Here is a 16,066-nt window from a genome sequence, read left to right as displayed (position 1 = left end):
TTAATAACAATAACAGCAATAAAAACAAATATAGAGGGAGAAAGAGGAAGAAGGAATGAAAGTGGGCAGAAAGGGCGGCGTTGGCGAGGCTCAGAGTCGCTGTCGCTGCCAACGCTGGACAGAAAGAAAAAAGGAGAAAGGGTAGCGTTGACAGAGCAACTCGACGATGAGGACAGCTGCAAGAATGGCGACAACGATAGCAGGGGAGCCCATCCTCTCTCCGTGTGTGTGTGTGTGTGTGTGTGTGTGTGTGTGTGTGTGTGTCTCTCTCTCTGTCTCTCTGTGCGTGCGTGCGTGCGTGCGTGCGAACAGATCTAACTATGCTCTTCAAGTGCTATGAAACCATGATTCTCGATAAAGCTTTCACTGCGATTTACAAGATCGAGGCTTTGCCACAACTCACTATGAAACCGTGGATGTGCTCTTGTGTCCCTTTGTTTAGGGGTGGCAGTGGAGCGGGTAGGGATAAATTTTTGTCCTACCCGACCCCGCCCGACCCTCCTTTCACTTCACTACTACTCGCTCCACTCCTACCTGTGGGTAGTAGATTGCTCTACCCTAACATGCCTTTGCGGGTACTCGCCCCTATAAAAATTGCATAACATTTTAATTTTTACATATTCATGTATAAATTAAGATAAAAACTTAAAATTCATACCTAAATTAAAATAGAAACATAAGATTCATATAATGTCAACTAACTTGAAATTAAAAAAAAAATAAATATTTGATCACTATAAATTTAACACCATAATGAAAAAATTGTAACATTAAATAAAAAAGAGTCTTCAATCCTTATTCTTGATCACTTTCCACATCTTCATCATCATTAAAGGTTTGAAAGTCAAGATTCAAACCTAAAAATCAAAAGAGATAGAAATTAATAAATTAATTAGTATTATGTAAAAAATTAACATAAATAAAAATTAAATAATATATCATCTTTACTCCCTAAAATTGTCCACAACCAACTTTGGCCACACATCAAAGCTTTAATTATTCTTTCTTTGAGCTTTTTGCGATGAGGCATTATTATCCATTGCTTGTGAAGTTTCTGAAATTGGATTAGCATTACTCTAAACTTCAACTTCATTATCGTTAGGAGCAACAACACTGTTGCTTTGTGAGTCTTCTCTAACATTACTAGCCATGAAATAATCTTAAAGAACCTACATTGAAAAAATTTGAAAAACTAAGCAAAACCATATAGAATCTTTAACAAACAGGTAGACTTTATACACCCCATATCAAAAAGAGATATCAACACTATATGACAGTCTCATTCTCAATCAACATATATAACCAATTGCAACACATTAAAAAAAAACCTAAAATCGATAACAATTTAAAATGAAAAGTAAAAACTGCAATCAGACACATAAACAAAAATCAGCACAAGAATAATGACTTTGTTGGAACTGAAAACATTAACATATTAAATTGTGAGTTGTGAGTTGCATCTCTAAAATCATTTATTTTTTTTTCAATAATTGAATGATATATATAATATAAAGTCACAAATCATGCATGGACAACAAACAAACAAGGCTAGTATAATATTAAGTCAAAAATCATGCTAAGGAACGATACCAACAAACAAATAATGAAACTAACTAATGCCACACATCAAAATATAACACTTTCTTTTTCTAGTATTGGGCATATGAATTCGTGACAATATGGGTTGTGTTTTATGCATAATCGTCCTAGAAATGCGAATGCTTGAAATTTGGAAACTTTTCTGATGTTCCTATAGGCTATAATATCCAATGCTCATAGTGCTATGCAATTAATGCTTTATGCTGCAAAAAAAATATGAATTATCATGAGGGGATCAGAGACTAACCGATGAGCACAGACTCAGAGAGACATAGGAAAGGAACTCCAGTGACAGGCTCACACGCAATGACGACGGCCAAGCTCACAGCGACGGCGACTAAGCGATGAATCTGTGGAAGAACAAGAGAAGAACTTAGATTTCACAATGTGATGGAGAGAGAGAGAGAGAGAGAGAGAGAGAGAGAGAGGAACTTACGGTCTTACAGAGCTATAAGAGATGAGAAACAACGGCAGGTGGGAGCTGAGCAGCGACGGCGAGGAACTGCGTGACTGAGCAGCGACGACAGGTGTGCAGCGATGGCGAGGAGCAGCGAGACTGAGCGATGATGGCAAGGAGCTGCAGTGATCGCATCGAGAGGCTGAGCAGCAAGGAGCTTTGGTTCTCTGAGGAAGAAGAATAAGACTTGGGGAGTTGGGGTCTGATGGTGATGGAGGCACATAAAAAACCCTAGTCCCTAAAAACATGTGTTTGTGTGTGTGTGTGTGTGTGTGTACTCCAGGGCGAGTAGGGGCGGGGTCACCCTGACCCCAACCCTCCCCGATCAAAACACGCCCTGACCAGGTAAGGGGGGTTAGATACCCGTGGGTTCGGGTACTCCTACCACCCCTAGTTGAAGCACTTTGAGAACGAAGATGCACCCGACACCACTTTTCCACCTGAGGAGCCCTCCAATGAAGGTGAGACAGTGTCAGCACGGAATCCCTGCAAGTGCAGGACAAAGGATAACGGTGTGAATGGTGACAAGAAAAGTCAACGCTGTTGTTCGTGCTTGGAGGTGGGACATAGTCGAACGGCGTGTTCAGACCGCCGCACATTAGAGTCTTCAAGCATAGTTGTAGATGATGAGGATTCCGTAGACCTTGAATTGGTGGGTTAATCATTTTTAAGTTGCTTTAGTTAACTCTGTTGCGTTGATAATTTCGTTTAATTATATGCTTTTTCCATTGGTGTTAGCTCTATGATTACCTATTCGAGGATCCGGATGCTACCGTGGAGATTCTGTCGTTATGCTGCTCCGATAGTGACATGCAGGCTGATTTTGTTAACAGTGAGTTCGGTGGGACTAACACTTCAGGGCAATTCATCTCCCTCAACGATTGAGTGAAGGGGGCTGATACTCATCACTATCGTCGACTACAACAGTAAGTTGGTCGAACCTTTTTACATTGGTTGGTGCCCGTATTAGTAGATTGGCTGATGTTGACTAGCCTAGGAAACCCCTAGTACATATGTAATATAACAATTGCCCATTTTTTAGATGGATTAGTGTGTTTTAAACATATTTGACAAAGTATATAAACATTACCATTATTTTCTATTTTAAAAATAGTTTACAGATTTATTGCCAATTTTGAATACACCACTAAATTTGCTTCTAAGATTTTTGGTATAGTTGTCCAATTATACTGAACTACCATGTATTAGTTTTCAGTTTGAGTTCTACAGGGTGATGTTGGTTGCCCATGTGGTTTAAATTTCTAACATATCTTTGTCTGGATAAAGACATGTTAGGGTTTTGGCTATGTTAAAAAATATAATCTTAGGATGAAAGATATTCAAACTAAAAAATGAGAGATGTTTTACAGAAAAAAAATATTAAATTATACAACAGTGGATTAGGATTCGAGAAGGGATGGGAAGATGTGTTAACTGAAAACACAAAATTGACATGCAGCATTGTAATTGATGAAAAGAAGTTACAAAACATCTGGGATGGGGAGATACATGAGCTATCAGTATATATGTAGGCAATAGTCTTGCGGTGCCAGCCGCTCGAAGACACACACATGGCCGTCTCTTAAGTGGCAGGCAGTTGCTAGGACGGACCAGCCTCTTCCAAAACACTTGTTCGCCCGCTCGGCATAATGCCTATATTGAACGGTCCATGCCCCCGTCTCATTGGTTATTGAGATTGACCTATCCTCATAAACTCCTAGCAGGGAAGGAACATTTGGCTAGAGATGAAAATATATTTTTTATTAGATGAGTGCAATGAAATAGGCTACGCTATGTAAATTTGGAAGGATTTACTTTTGGATTCTCACGACACTTATGAGCATACAGACGGATACTATGTTGTGGAAGATTGGCATGACAAAGAATGGATTGGTCGATCTGAACCCATCGGCTATGTGCAGTGTCCTGGTTGCCATCAAAATGTGTATGCAAGTGGAGTTCGTCCCTGGATCATCATGGTCGGCATAGTTGATTTTCCTGGTCTGTCTGGTGAAGAACATGACGTACATCATGTTTTTTAGGTTGTGATAACGGAACAGCACCAACCATTCATCCCTTAGGCTGTAATGTGCCTTAATAGTGGCCCATCCTCCTTGAATTACGACCCTCCCATTGGGTTCTAGATTGCAGCCCATGCGATAACTATGTCCGGAAGGCAACGTTAACGTCAGCAGTCGTAGTAGGGACCCACGATAATCTTGCGAGAACCGTAGCGGGATATCCTGTCATGAATGGTGAGAAAAAAACCGATGTCATACAGGGTTTGACGAATACAATAGTCTATCAATTTAAATTTTCGTCTATACCAGAGTGTTAGGGTCGTTCACTGGGATTATCACGAAGAATTGGACAGTGTGGTTGCCATGTGCGAGTATTGCCAGCAGACGTTGATGAATGGATTTTTGACGGTTTAGAATTTCACAAATGAAATCTCGTTGCAAGTATAGTTTCTAAACCAATCACTAATCCTTTCATACAAAAAGTTGTTTGTCACTAAAACAAACCCCTAAAATTTATAAACCGAAGTATTCAAACCTCGGGTCGTTCTCCCTAGGAATTGTAATGGAGTGTCTTGTTATCGGTTGTGAGTTATATTTGGGGTTTTGATATGAAGCATGAAAGATAAATGGTAAGAAAGTAAACTAATGGCTAAAAAGGTCTTGGCAAGGGTTGGTGGTCAAAGATCTCTATCCTAATCACTAACCACAATATGAGAATTGGCAAGGATTAATCTCATTAAATCATCCTCTAACTAGTAGTAAAGGAAAGTCAAATGAGCTATATCAATCCTAGTCCATAAGTCCTAACTCTCCACTAATTCAATTAGTGAGAACTAGAGTCAATGAATCCCAATCATCAATTACTTGGACATTAGTAACTCAAGAGGTCCTAAGTTACCTTTCCAAGCCAAGAACATAAAACTCTACTCTAAAATCCAACCAAGCATTTCATCAAACACTTGGAAGGCATAAAAGGAAAGCATAGTAAGATTGCAAGAAAAGTAAATCTACACTGCTCAATTTGCAAGGAATTAAACAACAACAAATCAAATGAACACAATTATTATGATTTACCTTGAATTGAATTGAAAGAGAAAGGGAGGAACAAAAGTAGATCTACAACAAAATATAAGAACAACATAAAGGAAATTACAACTAAAGAATGGAAGAAGATTGAATGTAACAACAAGGAATTGAGAAGAAGAAGATGAATTAAAATCTAGATCTAAGAACTAAACCTAATCCTAATTCTAAAGAGAAGTGAGAGCTTCTCTCTCTAGAAACTAATTACAAAGCTAAACTAAACTAATTGGTAACTAACACATGTTTCCCTCTTCACTCCTTGGGTTAAATAGCATCAGAAATGAGTTGGATTGGGCCCACAAGGCTTTAGAATTCGTTGGCCACGTTTTGCTTTAAGTGAACTAGGTGGCAGCAACGGCGCGTGCGCGTACTTTGCGCGTGCGCGCCACCATACGTGTAGCAACTATGGCAAATCTTATATCGTTTCGAAGCCCCGGATGTTAGCTTTCCAACCCAACTGGAACCGCATCATTTGGACCTCTGTAGCTCAAGTTATGGCCGATTAAGTGCGAAGAGGTCGGCTTGACAGCTTTCCGGTTCTTCCATTTCTTCATGAGTTCTCCAACTTTTCATGCTTTCTTTCTTCATTCCCTTGATCCAATCTTTTCCTTCTAAACCCTAAATCACTCAACAAACATATCAAGGCATCTAATAGAATCAAGGTGAATTAAATTTAGCTATTTTGAGTCCTAAAAAGCATGTTTTCACTCTTAAGCACAATTAAGGGAGAAGTTATAAAACCATGCTATTTCATTGAATAAATGTGGGTAAAAGGTGATAAAATCCCCAAAAATCAATACAAAACAAACCGTCAAATTGGGGTTTGTCAACCTCCCCACACTTAAACCAAGCATGTCCTCATGCTTAAACCAAGAATGAAGTAAGGGTATGGCATTTATTCAATGGAAACTAACTAAATGCAATCTACCTATATGCAACTATCTAAATGAATGCAAGTGCTTGGTCAAAATAAATCAATTCCCAAGAAACATATACGCGCAAGGGCTAAGGACTAGCAAGTCTAATCCACAATTGAATTGAGTTATTAAATATTTTTACAAACTTGCATGAAGAATGATGATCATGGGTGAAAACATGTAATTGAGCATCAAACCCTCACCGGTTGTATTTGCACTCTATTCGCTCAAGTGTTTAGGGTTGATTCACTCAATTCTCCTCTATTTCATGCTTTCCAAGATTTGTTTTTCTTCTAACAATCAACATTTATTTCATGCATGCATACAAGTATCATGAGGTCTTTTCATTGGTTGTAATGGGGCTAGGGTCAAGGTAGGATGCATATTTGGTCAAGTGAGCTTGAAATTTGAATCTTTGATAAGCTTAAACTTCCCACCTAACCTATGACATCCTATACAATTAAGTTCTAATCTAGCTACCCATTCTTCACTTTTTCACATACTCATGCATTTTCTTTTTCATTTCACAACACTTATGCATTGATTTTATTGGACCTTGCCTTGGGGCATTTTGTCCCCTTTTTATTATTTTTTTCTTCTTTTTTTTTCTATTTCTTTTTTTTCTTTTCCATATTATTTTTCTTTTCTTTTTCTTTTGTTTTTCTCATTTTTTTTCTTTCTATATACAAGAGCATCAATGCATAAGGTTTTACATTTGATCAATACATGAGTATGTACCCAATTCCCAATATTTTCAATAACAATACAAAATACCCTTTTATTCACCCAATGTCCCAAGGTTCCCATACTTGAATGATACTCACACACACTAGCCTAAGCTAATCAAAGATCCAAATTAAGGGAACAATTATTGTTTTTCGCTTTAAGGCTTGTAATGTGCTAAAATAAGAATAAGTGGGTTAAGCGTAGGCTCAAATTTGGCTAACAATGGAAGATAAAAGGTAGGCTATTTGGGTAAGTGAGCTAAATGAGATGATGGCCTCAATCACATAAATGCATGAATATACAAAATAATGGACATAAAGAATCAAACAAATCAAAGATTACAATCATAGAAAGAGAATAATGCACACAAGAAGGAAAAATAAGTGGTTATAAGATGTAACCACATCATTAGGCTCAAGTCTCACAAGCTTGTGTTCTTAGCTCAAAAACCATGTTCCATAATATATATAATTCAAGCAAGTTCTATGAAAAGTTTTCCACTCAAATCAATTGGTGCCCTATAGATAGAAATCTTGAAAAATTTCATTATCTTGACTAAGCTTATTGTGTATACATATGCAAAAATAAGAAAATGCAAGTAAAAATCCTAAAATCCTAAAATGAAATGCAAAAGTATTGGAGTTAGAATTTTGTCACCCAAGATTGCCGATCGGTCGGACGACCCAACTGGAACCGCATCATTTGGACCTCTGTAGCTCAAGTTATGGCCGATTAAGTGCGAAGAGGTCGGCTTGACAGCTTTCTGGTTCTTCCATTTCTTCATGAGTTCTCCAACTTTTCATGCTTTCTTTCTTCATTCCCTTGATCCAATCTTTGCCTTCTAAACCCTAAATCACTTAACAAACATATCAAGGCATCTAATAGAATCAAGGTGAATTAAATTTAGCTATTTTGAGTCCTAAAAAGCATGTTTTCACTCTTAAACACAATTAAGGGAGAAGTTATAAAACCATGATATTTCATTGAATAAATGTGGGTAAAAGGTGATAAAATCCCCAAAAATCAATACAAAACAAACCGTCAAATTGGGGTTTGTCAGACGTCGGTTTAGCAAGAATCTGGTACAATGGATTAATCAGCAGAAAACACAAATGACAATTGTTAGAAAACACGACAACTGCATCAAGCCCGTCATGCAAAAACCATTAAATAAATTTGCAGTGTTCCTTCTGTAACATGTATTTGGTCATTGTCAATCAATTCAATGTAGAAATTTGTTCATGATCAGAGCAGTTTGTGTATATATGGTAGCATATTTAAAGTTAGGTTACCTTCTATAGTTGATTTTGTAGAAATTGCGGCTATGGATGGTCACAAATAAAAAATGTTGTTGGTGATATGAGAATAATAGCATGAAGCCGAATTGAAGATGGTAATGGTTGTAGAAGTTCTGCCACCCTCGTGTGAAGACGATGCGATGCAGGTGCTCCTTCTTGATGACCCAACAGACACTCCACGATTGACTGTTCGTGGTGCATAGGTCAATCGGATTTCTCGTGGTCTCCCGAGCTATGTCGGAGAATGTTGGTAGCATTCTCTGCACGATTAAGGACGGGAACGTTACAAAATCTTAAAATGCGGTGGCTGTGCATGTTTGTTTACGGGTGTGGCGGAGATCATAATAACTTATCTCCTGGTTAGTCATGATGAATTTGAAGAAGCAAATATCTACCAGTGCCCTCATGTACCTCCTTCAAAACATACTCCTTCTGTTCAGGTCGCAAACACTTCAGCTGGGGTTGACTGAACCTTCTCTTGTATAATTGACCGTGCACTACCATATATTTGGCGGCCTCTCTTCTTATGACCTTAGCTCTTTCCTTGTCTTCCGGAAGCTCACCTTTCTCGAGAAACCACTGGATTGGATTGATCCAGGAGGGGGTTCTTCTTGGCTTTAAGCTACCCACAGGGCCACCGATGGCTCCTTCACCAAGCCTCGGATAAAAGATCAATTTTCCATTCCGGGCTTGGTGCTAGCCAACTTCGACAAGAGATCCGCTCTAGCGATCATTTCCCTAGGCACATACTGGACAATCACCTCCTTGAAGCCCTTGCACAATTGTTTGGTTTTTTTCAAGTACTTTTGTAGTAGCGGATCCCGAGCTTGGTACGTCTCCTTTACTTGGGCGATCACGACCTGTGAGTCACTGTTGACTTCAAGCTTCGTTACTTCGACCTCTTTCACCATTATTAAGCCTCCAATCACAGCTTCATACTTTGCCTGATTATTGGTGACTGGAAACTCAAATTTGATAGACTGTTCGTAAGTCATCCCCTCTGAGTTTTCTAATTTGATCCCTATCCCGTCGAACGCTTGGTTGGATGCTCCGTCAACATGGAGCTTCCACCGTGTGCTCGGGGCCTCGGGAGGTTAGCCGGCCACCTCTACCAAGAAGTCAACCATTTTCTGCGCTTTGATGGCGTGGAAGGGTTCATATTGAATGTCGTACTGAGACAACTCTATTGCCCAGCCATCATCTGCCTTACTAAGTCGGATTTTTGTAAGATTTGATTGATCGCTTGGTCAGTTTTCACTGTGATCGGGTGACCCTGGAAATATTGCCTTAGCTTTCGAGAGGAGACCAACAAAGCAAAAGCCACATTTTCTAATCTCGTGTACCTTAGCTCCATCTCTTGGAGCGCCTTACTTATGAAATACATGGATTGTTATTGCTTGCCTTCTTCTCGCACTAAAGCGGCGGCCAGAGCCTATTCTGTCACTGCCAGGTACATGTATAAGGGATCTCATTCTCTTAGCTTCCCGAGGACGGGTGGTTTGGAAAATCCTTTTAAAATGGTTAAAAGCTTCATCGCAAGATGGGCTATATTCAAAGGCCATTTCCTTTTTCACCAAGTTGAAAAATGGTAGTGCTTTAGCCGCCGATGTGCCGAGGAAATGAGATTGGGCCGTCAACCTTCCTACTAGTATTTACACATCCTTCATACACCCGAGGCTTTTCATGCGAAGCACGGCTTCGCATTTATCTGGGTTAGCTTCTACCCCTCTTTGGGTGATCATGAATCCCAAGAACTTCCCTGCTTCCAGGCGAAAGCACATTTCAAAGGATTCAATTTTATGATGTGCTTCTAGAGGGAGTTAAAGATGATCTGTAGATTGACTATTAGACTGCTCGGCTCGGCCATTTTAACTAACATGTCATCGACGTAGACTTCTACCAACCTACCTATGTGGTCCTTGAAAACCTTATTCATCAATCTTTGGTAGGTTGCTCCCAGATTTTTCAAGCCAAATGGCATAACCTTGTAACAATACGCCCCTCCTGGCGTTATGAACGCCGTCTTCTCCTCGTCAAGTAGGTGCATTGGAATCTAGTTGTATCCCGAGTAAGCATTCATGAAACTTAAAAAATTGTACCATGCCACATCATCCACTAAGGAATCAATATTGGGAAGGAAAAATGAGTCTTTTGAGCATGCTTTGTTAAGGTTCGAGTATTCCACACACATTCTCTATTTCCCGTTTGCCTTCTTCACAAGGACCACATTTGATAGCCATGTGGAATAGTCATGTTATCAGATGAAACTGGCTTCCAACAAGCTAGTCGTTTGCTTGGCTACTTCGTTTGTCCTTTTTGACGACATCTTTCTCCTGCTCTGTGCGACAGGATGTACCTCCGGTATAATGGCCAGATTGTGAGATATGAAGTTTGTGTCTATCCCGGGCATGTCAGCTGGAGTCCAAGCAAGTAGGTCTTTGTTGTCTCGAATGGCTTCAATCAGTGGTCCTTTCAATTCTTGGGGGAGGTTGAGATTCACGAATGTGAACTTGTCCTCCGTTTTCCCTACCCGTAATTTTTCCAGGTTACCCTGGGGTTTGGGCCTCAGGTGCTCGTCAATCCTAGCATCCAGATCAGCTAATAACACCTCGGTTGCCACCTTGGACCCCCTTCGGAGGGACAAGCTAGCGTTATCGCAAGCGAAGGCCATTTCCAAGTCACCCCGGATCGTCCCTATAAACTCGTCGTCTGCCACGAACTTCATTGTTAGGAACTTCATGCAGATGACCACCAATAGTTTGTTGATGGTTCTTCTTCCGAGGATGACGTTGTACACTGTGGAGTCTCTCAAGACCACAAATCGTCGGACTTGATGTAGTTGTCACCTAATCCTACAATTCCATGCTGTTGGTCCTTGAGATTTCTTTCCTTGAAACCCAAGGCGTCGAACACATTTTGAAACATGATGTTCGAGTTGGCCCCTGTGTTGACCAAGATTCGCTTGACTAGACCGATCCCGATTCTCGCTGTAATCACCATTGGAGGGTCTTCTGGGAGGTCGTCACTAGGGGTGTAAGTTACCGAACCGAACCGAAAATTATCGCAGAACTGAACCGAATTTTACAACAACCGATTGAAAACCGAAAAAACCGGTTTTTTTTGTTTTTTTCGAACTAAATCGATCAGTTCGGTTCGATTTTTGGTTGCCTTTGCTGAAATCAAACCGAACCAGACCGAACCGAAGAGTGAGGGTTCAGTAGTGTGTGTTTTTACTAAGTTGTCCTTTAACCTAGGTATAAAAGGGCCACTCAGCCACAACCCTAGCTTTCTTCTTCTCCTTTTACGCGAACCCTAAATCCAGTCACCCACAAAACACTTCTCTCTCCCATTCTTCCACGGTTCCACCTCCGACCTCCATGCTTGAGAGAAGGAGAGGCTGAGGGAGCCAGAGAGTGCTGTCCACTGTCAAGGAAGTCGCCAATCGTCGCTCGAAGTCGTTCATTCATCGCCGTCGCAGGGTTGCCGTCGCAGGGTCGCCGTCGCAAAAAAGCCAAAGCCGAGCAGCACTCCAACCAGTCCATCGCCGAGCAGCAAACCATTCGCCGAGCAGCAGTCCATTGCCGAGTAGCAATCCAGTCGCCGAGCAGCAGTCCGTCGCCGAGCAGCAATCCAGTCGCCAAGCAAGACTCTAGTGGCCGAGCAACCAGTCCCTCTCCTGCAAAAACCCAAAAAGGAACATAACGATGTCTTCTTCAGAGGTTAGATTTTGTGCTTGGTTATAATTTTTTTTACAGTAATTAATGTATATATTGTCAACAAAATCCTAGTCTGCAATATTTTTAGTGATATTTGTACTTGATTTAGTTTTAGTGATATTTGTACTTGATTTAACCTGAATAATTGTTTTTAGTGTCTTCTTAAATATATATGTGTAGCTGTCTCTGATTGTTTGTGGTCATTTAGATTCTGTTGATTGGCTTTAAAAATGAATTACTTATGGTTCTGTTTATGAGCTGCTTATGAGCTGTTTTGGTTTTGTTTATGAGTTGTGTATCAGCTGCTTATATCTTAGTAGATTTGTGTTGAATTATCTCAAAATAATGTATGGCAGTTAGTGAGTATTAAATGATGCAAATAAACTAGCTAGTTGTACTGTTATGTGAGTTTCTGATTGTATGTTGAGAAACAAAGGTTTTGGTGCAAGGTGTTGAAGTTGTTATCCAATGCTTGTTGGAAGAATACAACCTATTGTTAGATCATGTTGTTTTTAAATCCAATGATGCTTGTTTGGTGGATTGAGCAAAAAGTGAAAGAAGATAACTATTAGAGCTTTTGATCCTTTTTTATTCAATTGTACACATCTGCACAAACAATAGTATTAAAAGATAGAAGTTATTTTAACTTTAATTAATTAAGCTCATCCATTAAATCATGTACTGCATTATTTTGTGTTATTGATATTAAATGTCATTGCTATTCTTTTTTACTGTTGAGTGCATTCTTATGCGTTTAAGTCATCAATTCATTATTGTTGCTCAACAGTGCTGCATTATAACACAATATACATATATGAATGATCATAGAGAGAAATGAAGAGAGAATCAAAATTGTCCACTAACAATGGTTGAATTTGAAATTTTATAGTGTAATGTGCTTGTATCCATGCTTTAAAGGATTTATATACTAGCTATTGGTTTATTTTATATACAGGTTGTCTACACCTTTTCATAGTAGTCTAGTTTCATCTTTGTTGCTGGAAACAAAACTGTTGGTGCTGTTCATGAGTTATAATCTATATTGATTTTCTTGTTTTATTTTTGTAGAAATTGCACCAACCGAAGAAGATGAGGATGAGTCTGGTGTGGATTCAGATTAAGCATGGTGGCTGTTTGGTTTTTATTTATTTTAAAGTGAATGTTTCGGTTTAAAGTGTGTTTACTTTTGTTGTTTTGCTAGACATTTTTAATTGTCTTTGTTTTATGTTTAATTAAGTTGAATTTGTATTGGATTTGGATGTGATATACTCTTGTTATTCTAGTTTATTGAAGGTTTTAAACTTCATTTTATGGTATTTTAAATTCTGATTATTAGATGTAAAAAAATAGAAAAAACCGACCGAATCAAACCGCTGTTGGTTCGGTTCGGTTCGGTTTGGTTGTTCAAACAGCAGCCAACCGAATGGTTGGTCTCATTGTAGAACCGATCAGGTCGGTTCTGTTGATTTTCGGTCCAAAATCGAACCGAACCGAGCCGATTACACCCCTAGTCGTCACACCGGCGGTCTCCTGGGCCAAATAATATTTCAGGAAGCTCCTTAGGAGACAGTTTTTCTCCCAATGTCATGGCAAGTACTTTGGCATCTTTCTTTGTTGCAGACCTTGATTTTAGTGGGACATTTCTATCGACCACCACATTCATCACAGCTGTTGGGGTTGTGTCCGGGTTCTCCGAAGGGTCTTGCCTCAGCTTGACAGTCCGACTCTGGTCTTCTTCTAAACACTCTCTTTCTTTTCTCCTTAGTTCCCAGATGAACCATGAAAATTCATTCAACTTTTCTTTTTGGATAGCCTGTTCTAGCACGTCCTTTAGGTAAAAGCAATCCCGCATCTTGTGCCCAAAACCCTTGTGATAATCACAATAGAGGTTCTTCTTCCCTTCAGTCTGGTCTTTCAACTACCTCGGCTTGGGTAGGATGCCTTTGTCCCCAATATGCTGGAAGACTTCCATTATCAGGACGGTCAGCGGGTGTAATTCGTGAATTTGCCTACCCGAGAAAATGGCTTGAACGATCTCCCGGATACCATTTCTCTTGGGCATCCTTCAGCTTCTCCGAATTAATGGCTTGATGAGTGAGTGGGATGGCTAGCTGCCGTTTGTTGGAGGCTACCATTTGGCTGACCTTCTCATCATTTATATACTCCCTTGCCATGCCCAGTATCTCTTACATGATCCAAATAGGCTTGGTGGTCAAGTATTTCTGAAAGTCCTGGTTCATTAGGCCGTTAGTGACGCACAAGCTAGCCACAGAGTTTGTGAGGACGTTAATCTCTAAGCACTCATCATTAAAATGATCCAGGTAATTTTTCGTGGGCTCGCTGACCGTTGTGTTATCCCCAAGAGGTTAATTGAGTGTTTTGCCCTGGCAATGCGAGTAGTGAACTGGGATAGAAACTTTAGAGAAATATTCGAGAAGATGGCTATGGAACCTTGTGAGAGAGAATTGAACCAACGGATTGCCGCGCTATCCAGGGTTATGGAGAACGCTCGGCATCTGACCGCATCTCCCACACTTTCCAGGTTCATCCTGGCCTTGAAAGTCATGATGTGCTCTTGTGGGTCTTTGGTACCATCATACTTCATGTCCATCGGCTTATCAAAGATCATGGGTAGGCAGACCTTGGGGATGGAAGAGTGGAAGGGAGTGGCGTAAATCACCACGGGATCCCGGCATTTCCTCTTCTGCTCCTCCTTACATTTTCGGCTTCTCAACTTGTCTCGGGAGTATAAAGGCTAGGATCGACCATCGGTTTGGTCATGCCTGTCGTCCTCTTCTTCCTGCCACATTTCTCCTGATCTCCTCGCGGGGGACCGAGTGCGAGAATGGCTGGATTGGGGCTATGCGCGCGAGCCGGTGTTAGAGCTAACCTTAAGGTTATAGCGGTCCCTCGCCGCCAGCTCTCTCTCGAGGTTTTGAACCATGTGCCTAAGTTCTTATATGATCCAGGAGTTATCATTGCCTGTAGCCCCAAATGGACGCCTTTTAGGGGATTGCTCGTGGGAGCGGCCATTGTCAGAAGGGATTGGTCGGTGGCTCCAAGAGGTTCCCGTGCTCACCCTACTCATGAGGCGACGCCCTTGGCGATCACCCCCCTTCTTCTGGCTCGTCCACTGGGTGGAAAGCCTCAATCCTCAGCTCACGTCAGGTTTCTACAGACGACGCCATTGTTCGGTTTCCCGTTGGACTGGTGGTGGAAAGATCGTTGGAAGTGAGAGTCGGAACCTGAGTGCGAGGATTGAAGTGGTGTGGTACCAGCAAACGTCGGTGGGTCGATGGGTGGGACTACCTGCAAGTAGGGGTGGCAAACGGGCCTAAACCCGCTGGGCCGACCCGTGTAACCCGCCAAAAAAGACGGGCTGGGCTGAAAAATTGGGACCGCCAAATAGCAAAAGCCCGCCTAACCTGCACCGCTTAAACCGCGGGTTTTGGCGGGGAGGGGCGGGCTTCCTTGCTGGGCTTAGTATTTTTTTGGCAAGGGATTTTTTACAATTTTCTTTGCCAAAACCCAACTTCCCCCAACTCAACTTACAAGAGAATGAAGATGAAAATTGAGTGTTTTGGATTATGTTATTTTGTTTTAGAAACAATATTTATAATTATGTTTTGGATTATGACGGGCTTCCCCGCTTGCCACCCCTACCTGCAAGGATACTCTAAAGCTTCTGCCATCTGTCCTGGTCTCTTCTGATGAGGTCATGTCATGCGTTGTGCACCTCGTTGTATGGCCGGATCGTGGGTTCGCTTCATGAATCCCCGGTTACCGTTGGGTTGGGCCAGAACAGTTTTATATAGGGACGGAATGCATGCTTTACATTTAGAGCAAGTGGCATCATCCAAACCATATAAACCATTTCGCTTTCAATTTCTGTTTTTGATTAGTGTTAGTTTCTTGATTTGATTCTGGATTAGTTTAGCTGGATTTTGATTTTCTGTTAGTTGATTTTAGGTGGATATGATATAATTAGCTTAGGTTATTGAATTGCTGAAAGTTGCTGCTGAATTGTTGCTGCTGCATTGTTGTTATTAAATTAGCTTAGGTTTGATGGAATTAGTTTAGGTTATTGAATTTTTGTTAATGGTTAACTGTATACATGATCCATTGTTATTATTCTTCTTCTTCGTCTGGTTGTTGTTGTTTCATTGTTCTTCCGCTTCTGGTTCAGCTTCAGGTTCTGCTTTTGTTTCTGGTTGATTTTGGGGAACAAGGGGAAGGGCATTTTCGTCCG

The sequence above is a fragment of the Arachis ipaensis genome, chromosome B06 (genome assembly GCF_000816755.2).
Source record: "Arachis ipaensis cultivar K30076 chromosome B06, Araip1.1, whole genome shotgun sequence".
NCBI classification, from domain to species: domain Eukaryota; kingdom Viridiplantae; phylum Streptophyta; class Magnoliopsida; order Fabales; family Fabaceae; genus Arachis; species Arachis ipaensis.
This window is presented reverse-complemented; position numbering follows the sequence as displayed.